Source organism: Miniopterus schreibersii (assembly GCF_964146895.1).
Source record: "Miniopterus schreibersii genome assembly, chromosome: 8".
NCBI classification, from domain to species: Eukaryota; Metazoa; Chordata; class Mammalia; order Chiroptera; family Miniopteridae; genus Miniopterus; species Miniopterus schreibersii.
In genome coordinates, this window is record NC_138109.1 from 46,848,905 (window position 1) to 46,869,233 (window position 20,329).

Consider the following 20,329-nt stretch of genomic DNA (forward strand, 5'->3'; position numbering starts at 1 on the left):
AAACTGATTCATAAGTGTGTTTCATTCCAGCAAGACTTCTACTAAGTATGCCTCCTTTTAGACATATTGATAGAAAAAAGCCATGTCCTTCATATCAAGAAGTTTGCATAAATATAGCATTTAATTATTTAGCCTCCTTTCCACATCTTCCCAAGTGCTCTGTGCTCTGCTTGGTCAGCCTGTTGCTGTCAGGACCAAGGTGTCATAAACGCTATTGGTACTGTTATGAAACTGGCCCACAAATGCAAACCTGCCATTCACACCAGAGTCTGACACAGGGCACTGGGCGGGTGTCTGAGATATCTGCTGCCTTCAGAAAATGAGAACTCTGCCCTCCACACTCATTTCAACCAGGAAGACAGGACTGCCTCTACCAAATAAAATAGTTTTGCCATTGAAATACAGACTTGGAAAAAAAACAGGTAGGAAACCTTAAAAGTTTGGTGTGTTAATTACTGCTTTTAATCTCAGTAAGAGAAATAAAATTAGTGAAGGAAGAGAGGGTGTCCTCTGGGCCAAGATTTCTAGATCTCAGCACTATTGACGTGGAGGATCGTTCTTTGAGGGGCTCTTCTCTGCACTGCAGGATGGTAACAGCTTTCAGGCCTCTGCCCCACCCAGATATGAGTAACAGCTCCCCTAAATTGCATCAATCAAAACTGTCTCCAGAGTTTCTAAATGTGCCTTGGGGGCAAAATTGCCCCAGGTTGAGAGCCATTGCTCTGCATCCTGAGAGGACAACTAGGGGCAATGGAAGGAATAGAGAGCCTGACTGACGGGCTAAATCTGAGCAAATCTGCCTTTTCCTCCTCCTGAGCAATGTGGACTCATTTACAAACGGAACTGAAGAGAAGTGCTGGTTCCTCCTTGGTGGTCTGTGGCAAGCTCCTCCATCTTCCCCTCCCCCCACCAATTAGAAAATATGTTTCTTGAGGGATATATCTATCAAAACAGCAACCCTGCCTCTAAAATCCCTTTGAGCCTTTTCTTATGACCTCTGGGTGCAAAGTCGAAAGTCTCCACATGCTTTGAATAGTTTCAGGATAGCCCAATGTGAGTCCAGAGGTAGGAGTTAAAACCATGGGACTTCCAGTTAGATTTATCCCTTTGTATCCCCCGCCTTTTCATTTCCCAACCCAATTATTCTGGCTGGAGCCACAGGTACCCTATCCCAGCAAGCCACTTGCCAAGGAGCTTTATAATTAGCAGAAATGAGGATCCTGAAGTGGCCATACAGGCATAAAGCCTCTGACAATGACAGAAAAGAGGATAGAGGGGCTGGGTTGAAGAGCACCTGTCACCACAGCTCCCCTTCTATCCCTCGTAGGGAATGAGCCCTCACCTAGCCTGGGATACTTTGGAGCTTAATCTTCTTATGAGTTAAATTGAAAGGAATACCTTAGAGTGTTAAACATTTTTTAAATACATACATACATTCATTCTAGTTTTAACAAAAAGAATCACAGCAGATGGAATGCCGAATGTGGTTGTAATCAGGGCAGTACTGGGGTAGACCAGTTGTCCCCCCAGGACCCCATGGAATGGAGGTCACTTCCAGAGGAAGGACTTTTGGCTTCTGAAATACCCTTCTTTTAGAGGGGAATTTTCTAGAGAAAATTTGTTAGGCTCTTTTTCTTTGCTTTCATTAATTAGCCACCTCCTCTCTCCACGCTGCATTTCCTTATGTTGCTGCTTCCCTCTGGCTCTTGTCTTGTCAGGTATCTGCAAATAATGAGACTAATGTGTCCTGATTACTGAGAAAGGGAACCTTTTCACAGATGCCAACCAGTAGCTCATAAACCCTTTTCATTACGGCCCCGTTAATGGGGCCCAGGGATCAGCTTAGAGCTTGTCTCAAGACCATGGTTTTGTGTGGGGTGGGGGGGGTGGTTTCCTCCTTGCTGAAAAGTGTCTCACTAATTGCTTTCTTTTTCTGCTGGTAAAATGAACTTCTATGATCATGTTTTTGCATGCTTAGCACATTAAAATTTTTTTCCGTGTGCGGGCAGCACGGAGCTCACTTAGATGTTCAATTAGCTATAATTGTAAGCCAAATTACAGCAGCACCAGGAGAGAGTTATTCCAACAGAGTGATTATTTGGGTTAAATTATCTCCAAAGCTGGCATTTCTCTGGGAAAGATGAAAAAATGAATGCTAGTGGTAGGAGGAAAGGCTAGTGCTGGACAATCCATCTCAAATGAAGCACCTGACTTCTCTCTCTTTCTCTCTTCCTTTCTTTAATTCCCTCCCTCCCTCCCTCCCTCCCTCCCTCCCCCCCCTCCCTCCCTCCCTCCCTCCCTCCCTCCCCCCCTCCCTCCCTCCCTCCCTCCCTCCCTCCTCCCTCCCTCCCTCCCCCCCTCCCTCCCTCCCTCCCTCCCTCCCTCCCTCCCTCCCTCCCTCCCTCCCTCCCTCCCTCCCCTCTCTTGAACAATAAGCATTGGTTTTGGAGTCACCCAGACCTTCTACAATAGTTGTGTGACCTTGGACACATTACTTAACCTAACTAAGCTCCAGTTTTTTCTCTGTAAGATGGTAATGATGAAATTTAGCTTATAGAGTTGCTGTAAGGATTGCAAATAATATAAAGTGCTTTGGACAATTTCTGGCACATCATAGCAGACATTGTTGCAAATGTTGTCGTCAGTCATTGTTACTATTACATCACCAGGCAGCCAAAGAGCTGGACATTTTATTTCTCCTGGGGAAATAACCATTAACATGCTTAAAAACCTCACCTTTGCAAATAACAAGCTGCCAATTTATACTTCTGAGGCAATTTGAACCAAGATCCAGCAGCCTTAGGTCTTACTTACATCTGATATAAAATCAAGAGAGAAATCAAATCTGTTAAATCAAACATAAGAACCAGAAAGAATTCCCCAGACAAGAGAGATGTTAATTAAAAATAGAAAGAAAATCCTTATTGAGCATCTAATGTGTGGCAGGAACTGTTTTAGATGATTTTAAGTGAATTATTTCACTTAGTTCTCTGAATGTCTCTGGAAAGGGAGAATTTTATCTTTTTCCTTCCTTAGTATCCACAGTTTGCTCACCACATAAGAAGGCCTCCATTGTGATGGAGGAGAGGGAATAAAAATAGCCACTGTTCACAATCCAGAATTGGGGTAAAAGCAAACAAACCTGCAATTCTGCAGCCCTGAAGAAAATGTGGGGGTTTCCTTAGGAGAAGTTTCAGGTACCAGAAAAACAAACCTTTTCTGATTGCGATGGCTCCTTATTGTCAAGTAAAACCAAGAAAGTAATCATCATCGCTTCCTCTGTTTTAATTATGGACAAGAAGGGGCTGGAATAATCTCAAGGCTCAGAAAACACACATTGTTATTTGCCAGGCGGAAAGACCCAGAAATGATTGACAGAAGCAAGACTCTCACCATGATAAGCAGAAACAAAATAAGTTATGAGGGCAAAGCACAGCAATTAAGGAGGCCAAGCAGCTCCACATTTCCTCTCCTCATTAGCACTCTGGGTAGGGAAACCAGGAGAGATGGTGTAGCCATTACCAGTAGCATTTGAATACCTTATTCCTGCCTAGTTTGTGTTGCTTGCAGTTCCTCAGGCGTGGAGACTGAAGAGCTCTCCCTGATCAATTCCCTTCCATATTTCACAAGCCACAAGGGCAAAGATGAGCCCCTTTGACATTTGCAATCCCTTCACCAGGTATCAGCTAAAGGCTCAGCCGCTGCGATGACAGACTGTGGCCCGAGACTGTCAGCTCATTAGCACTGTATGCAAAACATGATGGAGAAGCCAAGCTCCTCTCCCTCCTCGGACATCCTACCTTTTACGAGGCTAACTAGAAATAAAAAGAGCAGGGGTTGCACATTTCTCCTCAGGCCGGAGATCCCAGGCAGCGCAGCAGCCGACCCAGTGGCGGGGCGCTAATTAAATTAGGCTTCTTGAATTAAAACACTGCCACGGGTGCGAGACCCTGCTGATGAGGACATGTCTCCAAAGCGCTCTCATTTTAGCTTTCTGTTTAATTAGTGAGATAAAAAGGATACCATCTCGAGTATCTGTCTATTAAGCAATGGGCTCATATGCAGAAGAAAGGTATCTTCAACCATCTTTAAAGAAGCTTTGGAAGCTCACTAATTTGACTAGCCTCCATCTCTTCTTTTATTTCAACGAATCGGGAGAGGTTAAGATTCCAGCAAGGCCATAAAATTCAATAAAAATGATTTGAATGTTGGTCTGCCCTTCAGTTTTTTTACCCATAATAATCTATGGTCTGCTTAACATCACTTCAAAAATGAATCCACAGTGAAGACTATCAAGTTTTTCTTTTCAGGGTACTTTTTTCTTTCCTAAAACTCAAATCAGTCTAAGGAAAAATAAGCAATGTCAAGACTGAGGATAATTTGAGGAGAGCAGAATAAAAATGAGGGGGACAGTAGGTGATGTATGTTTATCCTGTTCCAGGTATGACACCGTAGGAGGCAGAACAGCGCAGAGCGGTTCTTAAACTCCAGTGTGTATCGGAATCCTTGGAGGATTTATTGAAATAAAGATTGCCGGGCCCCAGCCTCAGGGCTTTAGAATCAGAAGCTTTCCAGGTAGGACTCAAGCATTTGCACATCCAGCACGTTCCCAGGAGATGCTGATGTTGCTGATTCTGGGACCGCACTTTGAGCCCTGGGATAGTAGTGAAGAGGGTGAGCTTTAGAGTCCAGCTTGGGGAAGGTCTGGTTCTCCCCTCATTGTGTGACCTTCCATCAGCAAGTTACTCAGCCTCTCTGACCCTCAGATTCCCCATCTGTAAAGTGGAGATAATGACTCTAACCTCATAGAGAGGATTAAGTAAAATAACGCGTGAAAGTCACATATCACAGGGCCAAAGTTCCATAGCAAATGCTTGATGTAACATGAGAGAGGAATCAACCAAGAACCAAGGGCTAATCATTTATTTCCCAGATGCTAATGAATGGATTTTGGCTTCAGAAAATTTAAGTTTATAATACAAATAAACCCTAAATTATGATCATGTGGTTGAAGGTATATAGTAAATGTATATATATATATCAGAATAACACAAGCACAACATGGTTAAAATTATAATGAGATTTGCCATGCAGTCAGATTAAATATAAATAATTAATTACTAATATCTCCAAGAAACAGAACTTCTTGGCCTTACCTATGTCATTGGCCATTGAGTCACTGACCATCACCATTACCAGCTTCCTGTGGGCACAACCTGACCGTATTTTGCCTCTTGTCAGGCCAGGTCCCCATAGCCCTGAATCTCCCAGATCACTGCCATAGAGCTCTTCTGTGGCCGTAGGAGAGAAATACCCCAAATTCTCTAGGCCTTTGCCGCTCAACCCAGGAGTCAGTAATTATAGACCTATGGAGTAAATCTTTGACCAATAGGAGACCAGAGCCAGGAAAAAAATTCTCTTCCTCCTGCAATGACCCCAATTTTCCTGAAGTACAGTCACTCTTAGAGCTTCAGAAGACAATTGGTGAGACTGACAATCTGATACCAAACAGCAGCCAGCTCAATACCATACTGCAGGGCTGGGTCTTCCTTTTTTAGTTCCTCATTCCCACTTTCCTCATTCCTGCTGCCGGGGACTGTCCTCATGAAAGAAGTAGCGGCATATGAACTTTTGCTCAGGCCCTGCTTTCTGGTGAGACCAAACTAGGATAGACAGCATGCAAATGATTTGAATTTCGACCACTAGTTCTGTTAGCATAGGTAGCTAGATATTAATAAAGAAAGGGAGCAAAGGGAATTACACATTAAGAAGTCTAATCTACTAGGAATCTACAGCTTTACACTCTCCCCAGGGGATTGCAGCATTGCCCTGCAGAGGGGATTTACATCCCTCCTTCCCTGCTATAGGGAGGAAGGACTGGCTTTTCCATCTCCCCAGGGCACAGCTGATCCATTCACCCAGGCTATGCGGGGAGGAATAAACAATAAAGGGGCAGGTGAGCACATGCCCAGTAGAAGCCAAAATGGCCAGATGGGGTGGTGGGTGCTCCTACTATGAGGTGTGCGCAGTAGGAACTAAGATGTTGACCACAAAGGCCTGTCTTTCTAGCCAATGAAAAAGATAGGTTTGGATAAGGGACACAGAGCCCCAGAAGATGGGGAATATGGATTGGTTAAGGGAGGGATCTAAGGCAAGCCCAAGAAGGACTGGGAAAGTGATTGGTTAGTTTGAAAAAGGCCTTGTCCTTCCCAAGCCTGAGATAATATAACCCAAGTTTAGCAAAGAGCGCTGGCGCGCTCTCTCTCTCTCTCTCTCTCTCTCTCTCTCTCTCTCGCTCTCTCTCCCTCTCTCTCTCGCCCTCCCCCCCTCTCATAGCCCATGCTCTCCCAGTTCACTCCCGAGTCCTCTCTGCCCTAGCAGCCTCCTGGCCAGTAGCTGTATGGTTCCAAGTTCCGGCCTGGGCACAGCACCAGCAGCACAGCTTGGAACAGACTATGCTGGCCTGGTGGGGACAGACATGGACTAAACTGGACTAAGCTTCAGATGGCACAGAATTTATGGACACTGGCCTTTGTGCTGGGCTTGATGAAACAAGACTGAACATTTTCCATGGCGAGATAGACAGAGATGAGACACCAGAGCTGAACCCAGTCCTTTGTGTTTGCTCCACCTTAAATAAACCTTACCACTACACCTCCCATACGTGGGTCCCTGGATCCTTTCCTTGCCACCCCATGGAAAAACTTCATTTTCACTGGCAACAGTTCTTCTTTAGTGAGGATTGGTTTGAGGAATGAAGGAATAAGTGATCGTATGCTTAAATGAGAGTAAGCATGATTTAATAAATGAATGAAGGGGTACAGTAGGCTGAGAGGCTAAACCTTGTTTCCTTCAGCCCTTGTTTAGCCTTGTTTCTTTCAGCTCCTTTTGAGTCTCCTGTTGTCTTTATTGTTAAAGATAAACTGAGGCATATTAAAAATTTTAAGTTTTTTTGAGCAAAACTCTGTTTAGGCAGCACCAAAACAGAAGTGGTTAGGAGCACTCTACCTATAGGAACTAAGGGTAAGATTTTTATAGAGAAAATGAAGAAGGAAAGCAAACAAATCATTTGATTGGCTATAACTTAAGGGGTTACCCTATTTGGGAAAGACTAATTAGTTGTTTGTAATTGGTTGAACTTAGATTTTGATTTCTTAACCTAGAGGCATTGAAAGGCTTAGGCTTCTGTTTGCTTATCTAAGCTACTGAGGTATTAGAACCTCCTGAGTCTAAAGGCTCCTTGTTTAATTAATTTAACACTGCTTTCACTCTGTTTTGGTCTGATATGTGTGGGATGTAGTACTCAGTACTACTATGCTTGAACATGTTCTTTGTAAGTCCCCCTATTTCAAGCAAAACCGATACTGTTACTAGGGATTTGCTCCCTTTGCTCTAAATTTCTATAAACTGATTATTTTTCTCCTTTTTAATTCTTTTTTGTCATTGTTATTGTTAATCCTCAACCAAAGATAATTTTTTCCACTGACTTTTAAGGACAGAGGGAGGGAGGGGAGGAGGGAGGGAGGGAAACATCCATGTGAGAGACACATCAATGGTTGCCTCCTTCCTGTGCCCCACTGAGGCTGGGGATGGAACCTGCAACCCAGGTACGTACTTTTGGCCTGAAATCGAACCCGCAACCCTTGGGGATGCTCTAACCCCTGAGAACACAGACCAGGGCATCTTTTTGATTCTTGTTATTTCTTTTATCTACTAATCTGCTTACCATTTTCCTCTCTTATTATTAGGTTTCTATTTAGCCTGCTCCTCATTACTGGTATTCCTTCTCCTTCTTAGTTGCAAGTTCAGTGTCTCTCTGCAAGTCAGAAATGACCTTTTATATGCCCTTCAGAGTTCTGTCATTTGCATAAAATGACTGGCTTCCCGGGATGGCCAGGAGGGTACTAACCCCCAAAACAAACTGTCTCTATGGGATTTCCTATTCTTTCCGTTAAAGCATCCCTCCCACCCTTGAAGGTCTAATGAACAAAATGCTCTTTGATTGCTTTTGCTTTTAGCTCCTCGATGCTCATTAAATATGAGCTTCAGGTATTTTTCGGGCCCAGTCCCAAAAGAAGAAACAAGCAATCCCACAAGTTTTGTCAGTAGAGCCCCACCTACCACCTAATAGCCCCTCCTTAGTTACACTTAAATTACCTGCCCATCCTTACCCCACAGTTCTTCAGAAAGACAACAAGGAAACTGAACAAAAACACCAACAAAACACTGCTGGATTGGAAAGGAACCAAGTAGAGGTGAAGAAAGATGAGGGTGAGAATCATTGGAGTAATGGCACAGTTCTGGAACTTTTAGTTTACTGCTCTGCAGAACCCCAAATGTCTAAAAGACTTTTTGGTGTCCACATATTCACCAAAAACATTCCACATTCCATCTCGTGGAATAGTCAATGCATTTTGAGGGCAAGTTCAACTGTTCGAATTTATGCAAAGCAAGCACATTGTTAAAAATTCTAGTAATTAAAATAATTGGCTAGCCAAGAAAAGACAGTCTCAGTTAATTGGTCTCCACTGAAGAAACATTAGGCTTTAGGGAAAATGCGTGTTTAATATAAGTAATAAGTTATTAATACAAACAGAAATTCTGCAAAATGCAAAATAGTGGAAACTGTTCAAGTTGCTTGCTGAAGCATAATTAGTTTTTTCCTTTCCCCCACCCTATCCATTAAGCTATTAATTGATTTAAAATATTAATGCAGCTCGAGAATCACAAAGAGGCACCTCCTTACTCGCTTTTTTTTCTGTCAAATGTCTTAACTACTGTATCAAAATGATTATTCATAATACAAGCATATATTGCAATTAATCAAAGCCTTAGGAGTGTTTTACAAATGTTTATAAATTTTCTTAGTGTTCTTAGCCTGGTTAAAAAAACACACAGATCTACCATTATCCACTTATAATTTTAAGTGATCTGCCTTAAAAGTCATGTTTCCTCTTATTTTTATAGACTACACAAAGTTCATTTATCCTGTGGTGTTAATTTGTGGTGTTTGTTCATCAACGTGGCAGTGATAACTAACAACTTAGCACCATGCATTTAAAGGGGACTATTAATTGTGTCTCCAAGGAGAAGATGACTGGTTTTCAGCACCTTCAGACAGCTGCCTGTCACCTGTTGAGTCACTCAGGGATCTCATCACAGAGAACACAGCAGGCAAATGAGTGTTTGCTATCTCTAGTCAGGGTGTTGGCCCACAGCCCTTTGGGCTACAAGGATAAACCGCGACTGTGCCTCAGAGGCCTGTCCCCCCACTCTCTTAAAGGCCCGTCCGAGACAGGCACGGCAGCCTCCCTCATACCCTTTGCCTCTACACCTTACCCGAGTTTCAACTCTACTGTGTTGTTTTAAAGCGTTCATTTTAGATAACGATTAATTCCCAGGAATTGGTGAACAAAGACAGTGCACAAAGAGGTCCTGCGTATTCTTCATCCATTTTCTCCCAAGGGAACATCTTGCATAACTAACTACAGAGCAATATGGAAACCCCCAAATTGACATTGGTCCATTCCCTATTTATTTATTTATTTATTTATTATGTTTAATCCTCACCTGAGGGTATTTTTTCCGCTGCTTTTCAGAGAGAGCAGAAGGGAAAGAGAGAGGGAGAACTATCAGCGTGAGAGAGACACATCGATTGGTTGCCTCCCGCACATACGCTCCATGACCGGGGCTGGGGATCGAGCCTGCAACTGAGGTTCGTGCCCTCGGCTGGAATCGAACCCGGGACCCTTCAGTCCACGGGCAGATGCTCTAACCACCGAGCCAAACCAGCCAGGGCCCATTGCCCCTTTTAAAGGAGCCTGTCGCTCACTCCTATGTAAAAAGAGGCCCTGAGCCCACCTTATTTTACCAGCCGCAGTGCACAAGTTGTAAGAGAGTGACAGAAGTGAAAAATTAGGTACTCAGAAAACAGAATACTTAAAATTCTTTGCTCTTCCTCTGAAGTTCCATACAACCTAGTTGTTTCCTTGACCCATATGTGAACTTTTACTTGGAGATGAAATAAGGGAAGAAACACCACTAACAAGAGCATTACAATTTTAAATGCCACTAAAAAGAGCATTACAGTGTTAAGTGCCAGTAACAAGTGCGCTGCGATTTTAAAATCTCTTCACAACCATTTTAAGACAATTGTGTTAAACACCGTCATTTAGGAAGCTTTAGTTGTGGAAAATTTCATTGCTAATATCTTCATAGTCAAGATAAACCTTACTCTGAGAACTTGAACTTAGAAATATTTGAAAAAATATATTCTCTAACTTTACTATTAAATGATGTAATCATTTGGAAGATTGTGTCAAAAATCTGCCTTTTTTCTTGTAAGGACTTGCTACTTTGACAGCCTTCCTACTACAATACAAGTAGGTTCTGTAAAAAACTTAAATTTTTATTTTATTGCTGAACTTTCAAGAAATAAAGAAAATTTGGGGGTTGTTTTGTTTTGTTTTTTGTTTTTCTGAATGAGCTAAAACCATCAACGATCTGGGTAAACACAAGGGAAAAATAAGGTTGCCCTGAGGGCAATGGGATATTAGTAGTAAAATTGGAGATTAAGCCTTGAGCCAATAATGAGGGAAAGATTTATTAAAGATTAGCACATTGATCTGGACCCTGAAAAAATTATTTGGAAATTAAGATTAACTCAATATTCACAAACAAATTAGGAACAAGCCACCATGAATGAAAGTCAGCAGATACAACAAACTGCAGATTCAAACCACCAAGGATACCACGTATGAGAAGAATCCGTTTCAGAATAGAGAATAACTACATGTAATGTACTTAAATTTAAAAAATGAAATGATACGAAGTAGAAAAACTCAGCAAGTAGCATGAGGCCATCAGAAATGAATAAACAGATTTGGATTAAAGACTAAGACTTTAAGAAATGAAAAATAAAATTGTTGAAAACACAAGCTCAGTGGATGCATTAAACAGAAAAGATGGGTCTGAGAAATTACACGGAACATTTAGGAACAAAAAGTTAGAAAAATGTCAAAGCTTTTTTTGTTTTATAAAATAAGAATTAAATGCTTGCCTATCTTCTTCTATTTGCTACCGGAGTCTACTTCATGAGAGCATTGCAAAGTATATCTGATAACCTATACCATTAAGGTATAACCAAGACTACCTCTGTCCCTTTCCATCTCTTTCGCTCAGGCTACGCTTACTTAATTTATTTTTCTCTTCATTGGTTTTCTTCAAACATGCTTGTTTATTACACCCTGGTTTTCCCTGGACATAACTGCTGGGAGGTGACCAGGTGAATATACACTATTTGTACTTCCCCCACCCCTGAGGATCACCTGAGGCACTTGTTTATTGGGTGTGGATTGGACAAGTGTGGGGCTATTTATCATACTGGTTAGAGATGCTCGGTTTAGAGGAGACCCCTTGACTTGAGTGGCTCAGGGTGTGCAACCATTTTACACTAAGCCTTAGGAGACACGTGGGCCAGAAACTCCCACAAGCACGGCTCTCCTACTGAGCAGCAGCCCTTAACATGTAATGGCCGTCCAGAGGCTAAATCAGCCACAGATCTACCAACACTCAGCTGCACGGATCATATAGTTTGCAAATGGAGATTAAGATTTGAAAACAATAGAATCTATTGAGTGAGAAACAGTCCCTTCTTGAAGAGGCCTCGATGATGAAGAGATGTTTATAAGCATCTGGTAGACCAATAGGGTAGGAGGCTAATACTGCCTCTCAGCGACAACAATGATCCCAGCATTATTTTTGTTTGTTTTTTGTTAATCCTCACCTGAGGATATTTTTTCCATTGATTTTTTAGAGAGAGTGGAAGGCCCACTGATTTTTTTAGAGAAGGGAAGGAAAGGAGGGGGAGAGAGAAACATGGATGTGATAGGGACACATTGATTGGTTGCCTCCCTCACACCCTCTGACCGGGCTGGTGATGGAGCCTGCAACCCTTGACTGGGAATCAAACCCGTGACCCTTCCATGCTCAGGCTGACGCTCTAACCACTGAGCCACTCCAGCCAGGGCATTACTTTGTCTTTTTATGTCTCAGTTTCATCATCTATAAAATGGAGCTAATAGTGCCTCCCTAACAGCATTGTAAGGCTTAGTGAGTAAAGGAGTAAAAGAATAAAATGAGTAAAATAGTAAAAGCATGATATCTTAAGCTGCATTATACTGATGTAAATTAGGCTTCTGAAATCACATTGCAGTCTACCTTTTAAAATCAGGAGTTATTCAGACTTGAGATCTGTGGTGCAAAACCTTGGCTACATATATTAATCACCTAGGGAGATTTTTTAAAAATTCTAATGCCCAACTCTCACCCCCGGAGGTTTAGAAATTCTCCTCTGGAGAATTCTAATGTGCAGCCAAAGCTGAGAACCAGTGATTTAGATCTGAGTTTGTTAAGCCAGTTTGTATATGCTCAGATAGGTTTATAATTTGTTGAATTCAACTGGAGAGCTCTGTGCTGAGCAGGGAGCCACTAGCATTGCGATTAGTTCAGTGGGGAGACTTTCCGTTCATTCTCAGAGATTTTCTTTTCTTTAAATGACAGAGGTGTGTGTGTGTGTGTGCGCACACACACTCTCACACGTGCATAAAATAACTAGACTGTGGGATTTCTGCTGTCTCTAACTATAAGCCTCTGCAGTCTCAATGGGGATTCCAAAACAGGCAATGACAAACATCGGGGACATCTATAATCCAGACAGCTGAAAGGTTTCTCTCACTCTGCATTTGAAATCTTGTATTTCAGTTTGTGTAAAGTAAGAGTTGAATTAGCTGTTCTTTAAAAAGAGATAATCAAGCTTTGAGAATGAATTGATTAGAAATTAGGATTCTGTGTCTCTAAAAAAAAATCTGACTAGGAAGCACCACTGTGAAGTGAAATAAGCTCTTAAGGACTCTGATCCTGTTTTGTCCCTTCCCAATGTGTAACCCATTCCTCAGACCCTCCAGGCCTCTGCTTCCTCAGTCTGCTATCCAAAACGGAACTAGTAGTATCTTTGATCTCTAGTGTCCCTACTGCCTCTAATATTTCATGAAAACATCATCTCTTTGGTCAACAAATTAATATACTCCCTGAAGCCTATCAACAAATCATAATTAGGCTTAAAAAATTTCAGAACAACATATTACTTCAATCTGCATTGTGGTTAATGTAGCCATTCATTTACCAGATACTGAGCACATGCCATGTGCCAGACACTGTTCTTGGCCCTAGGAATAGAACATGGGCCAAAACAGACCAAGTCTCTTCATGGAGCTGACATGCTATTGAAGAGCAAGTCAGCCTGAGATATATGAAATCTAATCATCAGAACTTGACAGCTCCTTCTCCTGATTCACAACATTTCACATTGGCATTTTAACAGATGTACCGGAGAAGATGGTGAAGGAGGGATTATAAACCTAGCTAAGATTTAATAAGAGTCTTAAAAAGAGAGAAATATTTTAATAAATCATCCACTCTCCCAAAGGATTGAAGAGCAATTACTTCCTTGTGCTAGTGGTTTCCAAACTTTTCTGATTAAGGCATATTTTTGAAAACTAAAATTTTTGTGGCATATTGAGGGGGGGAGGTGGCAGTGAGAATTAGTCTACATAGTTACAGAACTATTATTTTCTTGATTGCTTGTTAGCACAGGTTGGCAAACTCAATTCCTTAAGCCAAATCTGGCCCTCCATCTTCTTTTTTTTTGTAAATGAAGTTTCATTGGAACACAATTATGCTCATTTGTTCAAGTACTATGCATGGCTGCCTTCACCTTAAAATGGCCAGATTGAGTAGTAAAAACTCTATGTCCCACAAAACCTAAACTACAGACTACCTTGGTCTGTACAGGAAGACTTTGCTGGGCCCTGCTCTTTCCCACTGAGCTTGAGTCCAGGGCTGTGGACTGCCTGTGTACGCACACGCACTCCAGGGCACACTTCCTTCCCCAGAAACAGCTAGACTTCGTGCTAAAGCTCTGCCTCCTTTCTTGCAGCAACACCAAGCTGCATGACCCACTGGTTTACTCTTCTGGCCCATATCACTTTAATACTGTGTAGCCAAATCAAACTTTGCACATGAATCAAAATTGCAGCACCTCACTTGTGTGGCTGTCAGGCCCTGTCACTTGAGGAATGCAGCCCCGAGCTACTCACCACGTCCATTCAACGGCGCCCTTCAAATAGTGCCGCTCACGTACTACCGAGAGAGCTCGGAAAAACTGCCAGTGTCCTCTCACACATTTTTTACTGATACCTACGGATGTTCATCTAAGTTTAAACAGGAGTTACAGATGTAATTTCTAGCATGTTATAAAATGGGATGTTTTAAGATAAAATGGTTACACCTTGTCCCTAAATGTGTCCGAAGAAATCAAAATGCTATCCCAATTTGATATCACCTTTCTCCATGCGTTGGATGTGGTGAGGTGCCATCCAGATACCCCCTCCACGGTCAATGCCTTCGTTCCCCAGCTGCCCGAGTGAGGTCTGCTGCTGGCCCATGTCTGAGTCTCTCCACAGGAAGTGCTTTTGACTGAAAGCAGCTACCTAGTTAAAGGTTATGGTCCCTTCTGGGGAAGCAGCCAACATCAGTGTCTACTGTGGGGACACAGAGACCTGGCCCCGAACCTCAGTCTGTCATCCGAGCTCCATGGGATGGCCTGCAGCCTCTGGGGTAACTACATCAGAGCCCATCTTTCTCTCGACCCATGTCCAATTCCCTCACTCCCCTCAGTATTATTTCTAAGAGAAGGTCCTAATAAACCTTCTGCATCCAAACCGCTGTTCTAGAATGTTTCCCAGGGAACGTGACAAAGATATTCATTTTCAAAACTACATGACTAAGCTCTTCTTTTGCATTAAGAAATTTTGCATTATTTTTTCTTAATAAAAACTTACATTTTCATTCCATTTTGCTCACAGATTTTTATCCTATTCTAATGTATTTTGATGCTTGAAAGTCTTTCTTGATTACCTGTCACACTTTTCTGTAACTATATTATATAATTAAAATTTAATTTAATATTTTCTTATGAACATGGGGTTCTAGTGTTAAATTATTCTAGGCTGAGCTATCACTGTACTCATTATTAATATGCACTTGATCAAAACAACATATACATGTATTATAAATGTTGATAAACATAATACAGAAAAATATAAAAGTAGAAACGCGTCTCTTAAGGTAGTGACTTCTATTTTTAATTAATTTTTGCATCTGTGTTCAAATATCATTCACTGCTAAATGAGAGTGTTTAACATTGGTTATAGTCTACTTTTGTTCTTATTTGTATAGATGCACAAGTACAGTACTTGTGCATATAAGTGAGTAGATGGGAATGGAAGTGGTTTCTTTGTATTATGCTGCAGTTCTCACCTTTGAACTCCTTCTGAGTGATTTATCAAAAGTCTCTGATAAAATTCCAAAAATTATTTTAATGGCTTATAGCTGACAATTTAATTAGGTCTTCATGTAGTTTTCTTGAAAACATTGAATTGAAAACCATTTGACTTGCAGAGGGTTTGTCAACCAGTCACGAAGGTCATTCCTTTTCTCAATATTACACCATATTCCAAACCGTTCCTTTGTCACTTGTGACAGGCCAGAGACAACACAGTAAAATTGGAAAATGAATGAAGAGTTGGCATCTATTGTGAAGAGAGGGTGGGGAACTGGCGAGAGGGAAGACCGTGAGTACAGGCCGGTCCTCAGGTCCATTTTATGACAAAAGTGCACATGGAGCAGCCTCGCCGGTGAATTCCCTGAAAACCTTCATCTCCTGTCAGAGGCACATCTTCACCAGCTGGAAGATCTCTGAGGCACATTAGAACCAAGATCCTGAACAAATGCAGGATATCTCCTATAACTTTGTCTTTAACATAACCTTTAATTATAAGTAGATATCTAATAAAGACCAGGACACATTTCACAAAGGAGGCAGAGGGCTAGTTCTTAAATAGATTTTGGCACCAGCTTCTCTGTCCCGCAAGTTTCCCGTTTACCTTATTTTTTCCTAATGAACGTGGAGGTATTGCATCATTCCAAAGCACTGTAAAAATTGCAAAGATTGTTAAACAATCTGAGACTTCCGAAAGGAATTTCGAAAGAAATGTGTGTTCTCAAATATCCAGCATTTTATCTTACAGAGTTCTTTGTTTCCTATTATTTTGAAGAGGATAATTTTCCTGTCATAGGGCATGATATAAGGAAAGAAAAACTTAGAAAAAAAATAATAAAGAAGAAGGGTAAGTTTGAGAGTGACTTGTAAAGAATACTAGCTGTATTTATTTTCTGTTCTCTTGTACCTCTTGCTGCTGGCCATGATGATAGGGAATTTCTTTGAAATGACACAATCAGGTGGTGTAGAAGACTGGAAGGAAATATTACCCAAGGTCACAAGTGGCCTTTCCTGGTTGTCCTGGATGCTGCTGGAAAATTTCATGTACTAGATGAATTTTCTTAAAGCTTTCTTTTCTCAATAATTTGCTAAGGGCAATAACTGTGACAAAATTATTAATCTTAGAAGGATTAAGTAATTCAACTATACCTTAAATTTACAACACAAGAGTGCATAAAGCCACAGAAAAGGCTTAATTCAAGAAATTCAAGTAGCCTAATTCTGCCTACCTTTACTTTAGTTGTCCATTTTTTTCTCTGGAATTATTTAAATAGTTTACCATATTCTTTGACTGACAGTTACTGGAAATATAACTTTATTCTTTCTGATAAAGGATATATTAATGAGATTTAATCTTTCCCTCCTATACCAACTCACTGTGTCATTTTTGAAAAGTTCCCTGTCACCACGGCCAGCAGCAAGAGGTTCAAGAGAACAGAGAATAAACATAGCTAGAATTCTTTAAAGTCATTCTCAAACTCACTTTTCTTTGTTAATATTTTTTCTTCCTTCAACAAGCAAACAAAAATATGTCGAGGTTTACCTGTAGTATCTTAGCATACATATGTACCTCTTCCTAGAAGGAAGTATACGTGATAAAATAGTTTGGAGTACAAAGCCCAGAGACTGACCGTGATTTTAAACAAACCACTTAACTTTATTGAGCTTCTCTTTACTTATCTATGAAATGCTGATAACTTTCCACTGTATGATCCCAAGCATGCAGAAGACATGTATGAATGCAGACAGTGAATAGAAACACACATACTCAAAAATACATTTCAATGAAACTAATTCTCTCTGCTCTGCTCTATGGAGTTTCAATTTTGTAAGGAAAGGACAAAGAAGATTTTAAAAATCTAGTCTTATTTATAAAGAACCATTCACATGTCTCATCTGTATACATATGTTTTATTCATGATTTTGATAACGAAACTAGGAAAAAAACAGTTCAGTAGAACATATAGATAATTTTACCAACACAGTATTTGCCGGAAAGAATTCATTTAGTCAAACTATCACGACACTGAATTTCATAGTTAAACCCCCATGCAGATTGTAGAATCATGTTACGGAATGCTTCAACAAAATGTGTTAAATATAAAAATAACCCAGTGCAATTTCCATTTAACACATGGTACATAATTCCTTCTTCAATAGAATTAAAAGTTTACAATCTTTCCCATAAAGTGCTATGTATGCAAAGTGCTCTGTAGCATTGAGGTTGAGATCAAGGAACAAATACTGTAGAGTTCCACAGTAATGTAGCTCAGGAATCAATGAAATTGGGTATAATGTAGATGAAATTCACTCAGAAAACAAAGGGGATCTAAGATGTGCCATGAGTGATAGGCACATCCTCAACAGGGGGTGGAGCTGAAAGGCTTCATTCATATACACATCATTACGGTCATAATGAAAATGAGTTTAACGTTGAATCCATCACTTTTATGTTGAGTTCCCTTCCCTAGAGAAAGAAAAACAGAAAGAGCAACAGGAAAAGAAAGAGATGGACACAAGACAAAGAAAGTTCTCAGTGCTTCTACAATCCGTTTTTCAACTGAGACTAATCCTCAATATAATCAGTTGTCCAAGACAGCAGATTTCAGACTTTAGAGTACATCAGAATCACCTGGAGGGCTTGTTAAAACCATCAATTGCTAGACTCCACCCACAGAGTTTCCAATTTAATAGATATGAGAGCAGGAATTAGTATTTGGGACAGTTCCAAGTGACGCTGATATCTTGATCACATTTTGAGAACCACTGTAGGCAACCAGCATGGATTATATGGTAATTTAGGGCAGCAGTTCTCCATTTTGACTACATAGTAGAATCAACTGGATTAACAAAACCAAACCAAAACCAATGCCTTCGCCCATCTAAAACTGATTAAATCTGAATCTTTGGGGTGGAACTAGGGGTTGAATCATTCGTGCATTCACGAAAATGTCTGATGAGTGTCTGATGTGAATCCAGCTAGAAAATCACCGCTTTAGGAAATTTTCTTTCACCTCCTCACGTGGAGAAAAGATAGCCAAATGTATGTGCCCTTTGGAGTTCTGGGATATGAACAAAGATGTCTTCGAGGAAATCAAAATCCCCAGCAGGCACGCTGATACACAACTATTTCTAGCAACGTCAGGGAGTAATTCAGAAAGTGACTGTGACTGTTGATTTACAATGCACTCCAAGGTTAGTTCACAGGTTTGAAATAACAGAACTTGGGAAGGTGAGCAGCACGCTAATTTAATCCAAAGTTCTCTTCCATTGAATGACATCAACCAAACAGTCTAGAGTCTAGAATGTTGCTAGGTGTGCTGATGTGCAGTGTTTGCCTGTATAACTATTGTGACTCATTTCACCCAGCTAAATTATTTACTACTATGATTAAAATTTGAGTGGCCCCACAAATAAGGCTCCCAGGGACAAAATCCCACAAGCATTTACCCGTCTACCTTAGGAAGCAAAACTACAGAAAGACACACAAAAAGCAAAGGGCATTTCGAAATAAGATTTCCACTTTACATTGCCCTTCTGGTATAAATAGAAGGAATCGGTATTTGTGAGTGATTATACATGCCATGGAATCATTTTACTGGACTGGAGCAATCTTTAGTTTTGATTATACATGGAAGGACCTTCAGAATTCATTTTCACAGACTGAGCCATTAAAGCCCCAAGCCACAGATTTTAAAGAAAACTCTCATGTATGAAACTGGGACTAATATTTGATTATAAATAAAAAAAATTTAAACAAATCCCAGATGTCAGGACTGGGCCTTTCAGGTGATCTTTGGTAAAAGTCAAGCATTGGAGCACTATCAACCAGATTTGAACATAGACATCTCAGCTATGTTGAATGTATATCAGCCTCAGAGTCCTTTATTAGGAACCACTGCCCATAAGGAGGGTCCTACAGATCTGCCAGGTATCCTCAAGGTGCATACTGTGCTTCCGACCAGAATGACGGACTGGAAACCAGCTCAGACAAGTACAGTAATTTGTTTTTTTAAGATAAAATCTAAAGTCCTGGCAAAGTGCTTGGGTGAATCTTTCTCCACTCTTTAAGTCTTCCAGAAGACATCTTTAAAATGCACTAAAAAATAATAAAAAAGATAGAATTATGAATATAATCGCTCAGGATATTAGAAACTAGACACTAAAGATATGAGGGCATTGAAGAAATAGCAGGCAAACAAGGAAATGCTAAAAATAATTTTGATCTTTTGTTACTTTCTTTACTGTTTTACATATATACGTATTTTATATATTTTATATATCTTTAATAGTTAATATATTTTATATATGTATGACTATTTATATATACATACATACATACAGGGTATCCCCAAAAATGTATACATACTTTAACAGCTGATAGCTCAATTTTGAAATTAAAATGTATTTTAATAAACACTGCCTTTATAATTATTCGAAGAGTATGTATACATTTTGGGGGGACACCCTATATATATTAAGCCATAAAACTGAAGAAATTAAGGAATAGAGCCCATTTAAAGACAAATAATCACAGCCATTCCTTTAAATACTAAAAGGGAACTGAACTCTGGAACAGTGTTTGCTTCTTTCCTTCTGTGGTGTGTCCCTGTGGCATCTTCTCCTCTGTATTGCACCTTTGGGGCCCTCTAAGGGAGATAGGAATCTCACTGCTTCAGAGAGCTATTCTTGCAAAGACCGAGGATGCGATTTCGAGTTGCAAAGGGAACAGAGGCGGGTCCCTGTGTGTGCTTTGGCCCCACCCCCGCCTTCCCCAGCCCTGCCCTGATAGGCTGGGTGCTAAGCAGCACAGAACTGAAGCGTGTGTGCTATGTGCAAACAAGGGCTGATAAAGGGATGAGCCAGCCCAAAGCAGAGGGGACCCAAGGTGGGGTATCTTCAGTCCTGCAGACAGATCAGGCCTCAACT

At 40.7% G+C, this 20,329-nt stretch overlaps 1 protein-coding gene across 1 annotated transcript in view; it reads right to left on the reverse strand.

The window, feature by feature from the left end:
• Window positions 1-17,040: 17,040 nt before the first annotated feature.
• The window catches only part of ERICH3 (glutamate rich 3), a 98,051-nt gene continuing 94,762 nt past the window's right edge, over window positions 17,041-20,329 (reverse strand). The window contains exon 15 of the mRNA XM_081145369.1: window positions 17,041-19,499. The gene's annotated coding sequence lies outside the window, so the exon portion shown is untranslated. The remainder of the gene's footprint in view (window positions 19,500-20,329) is intronic.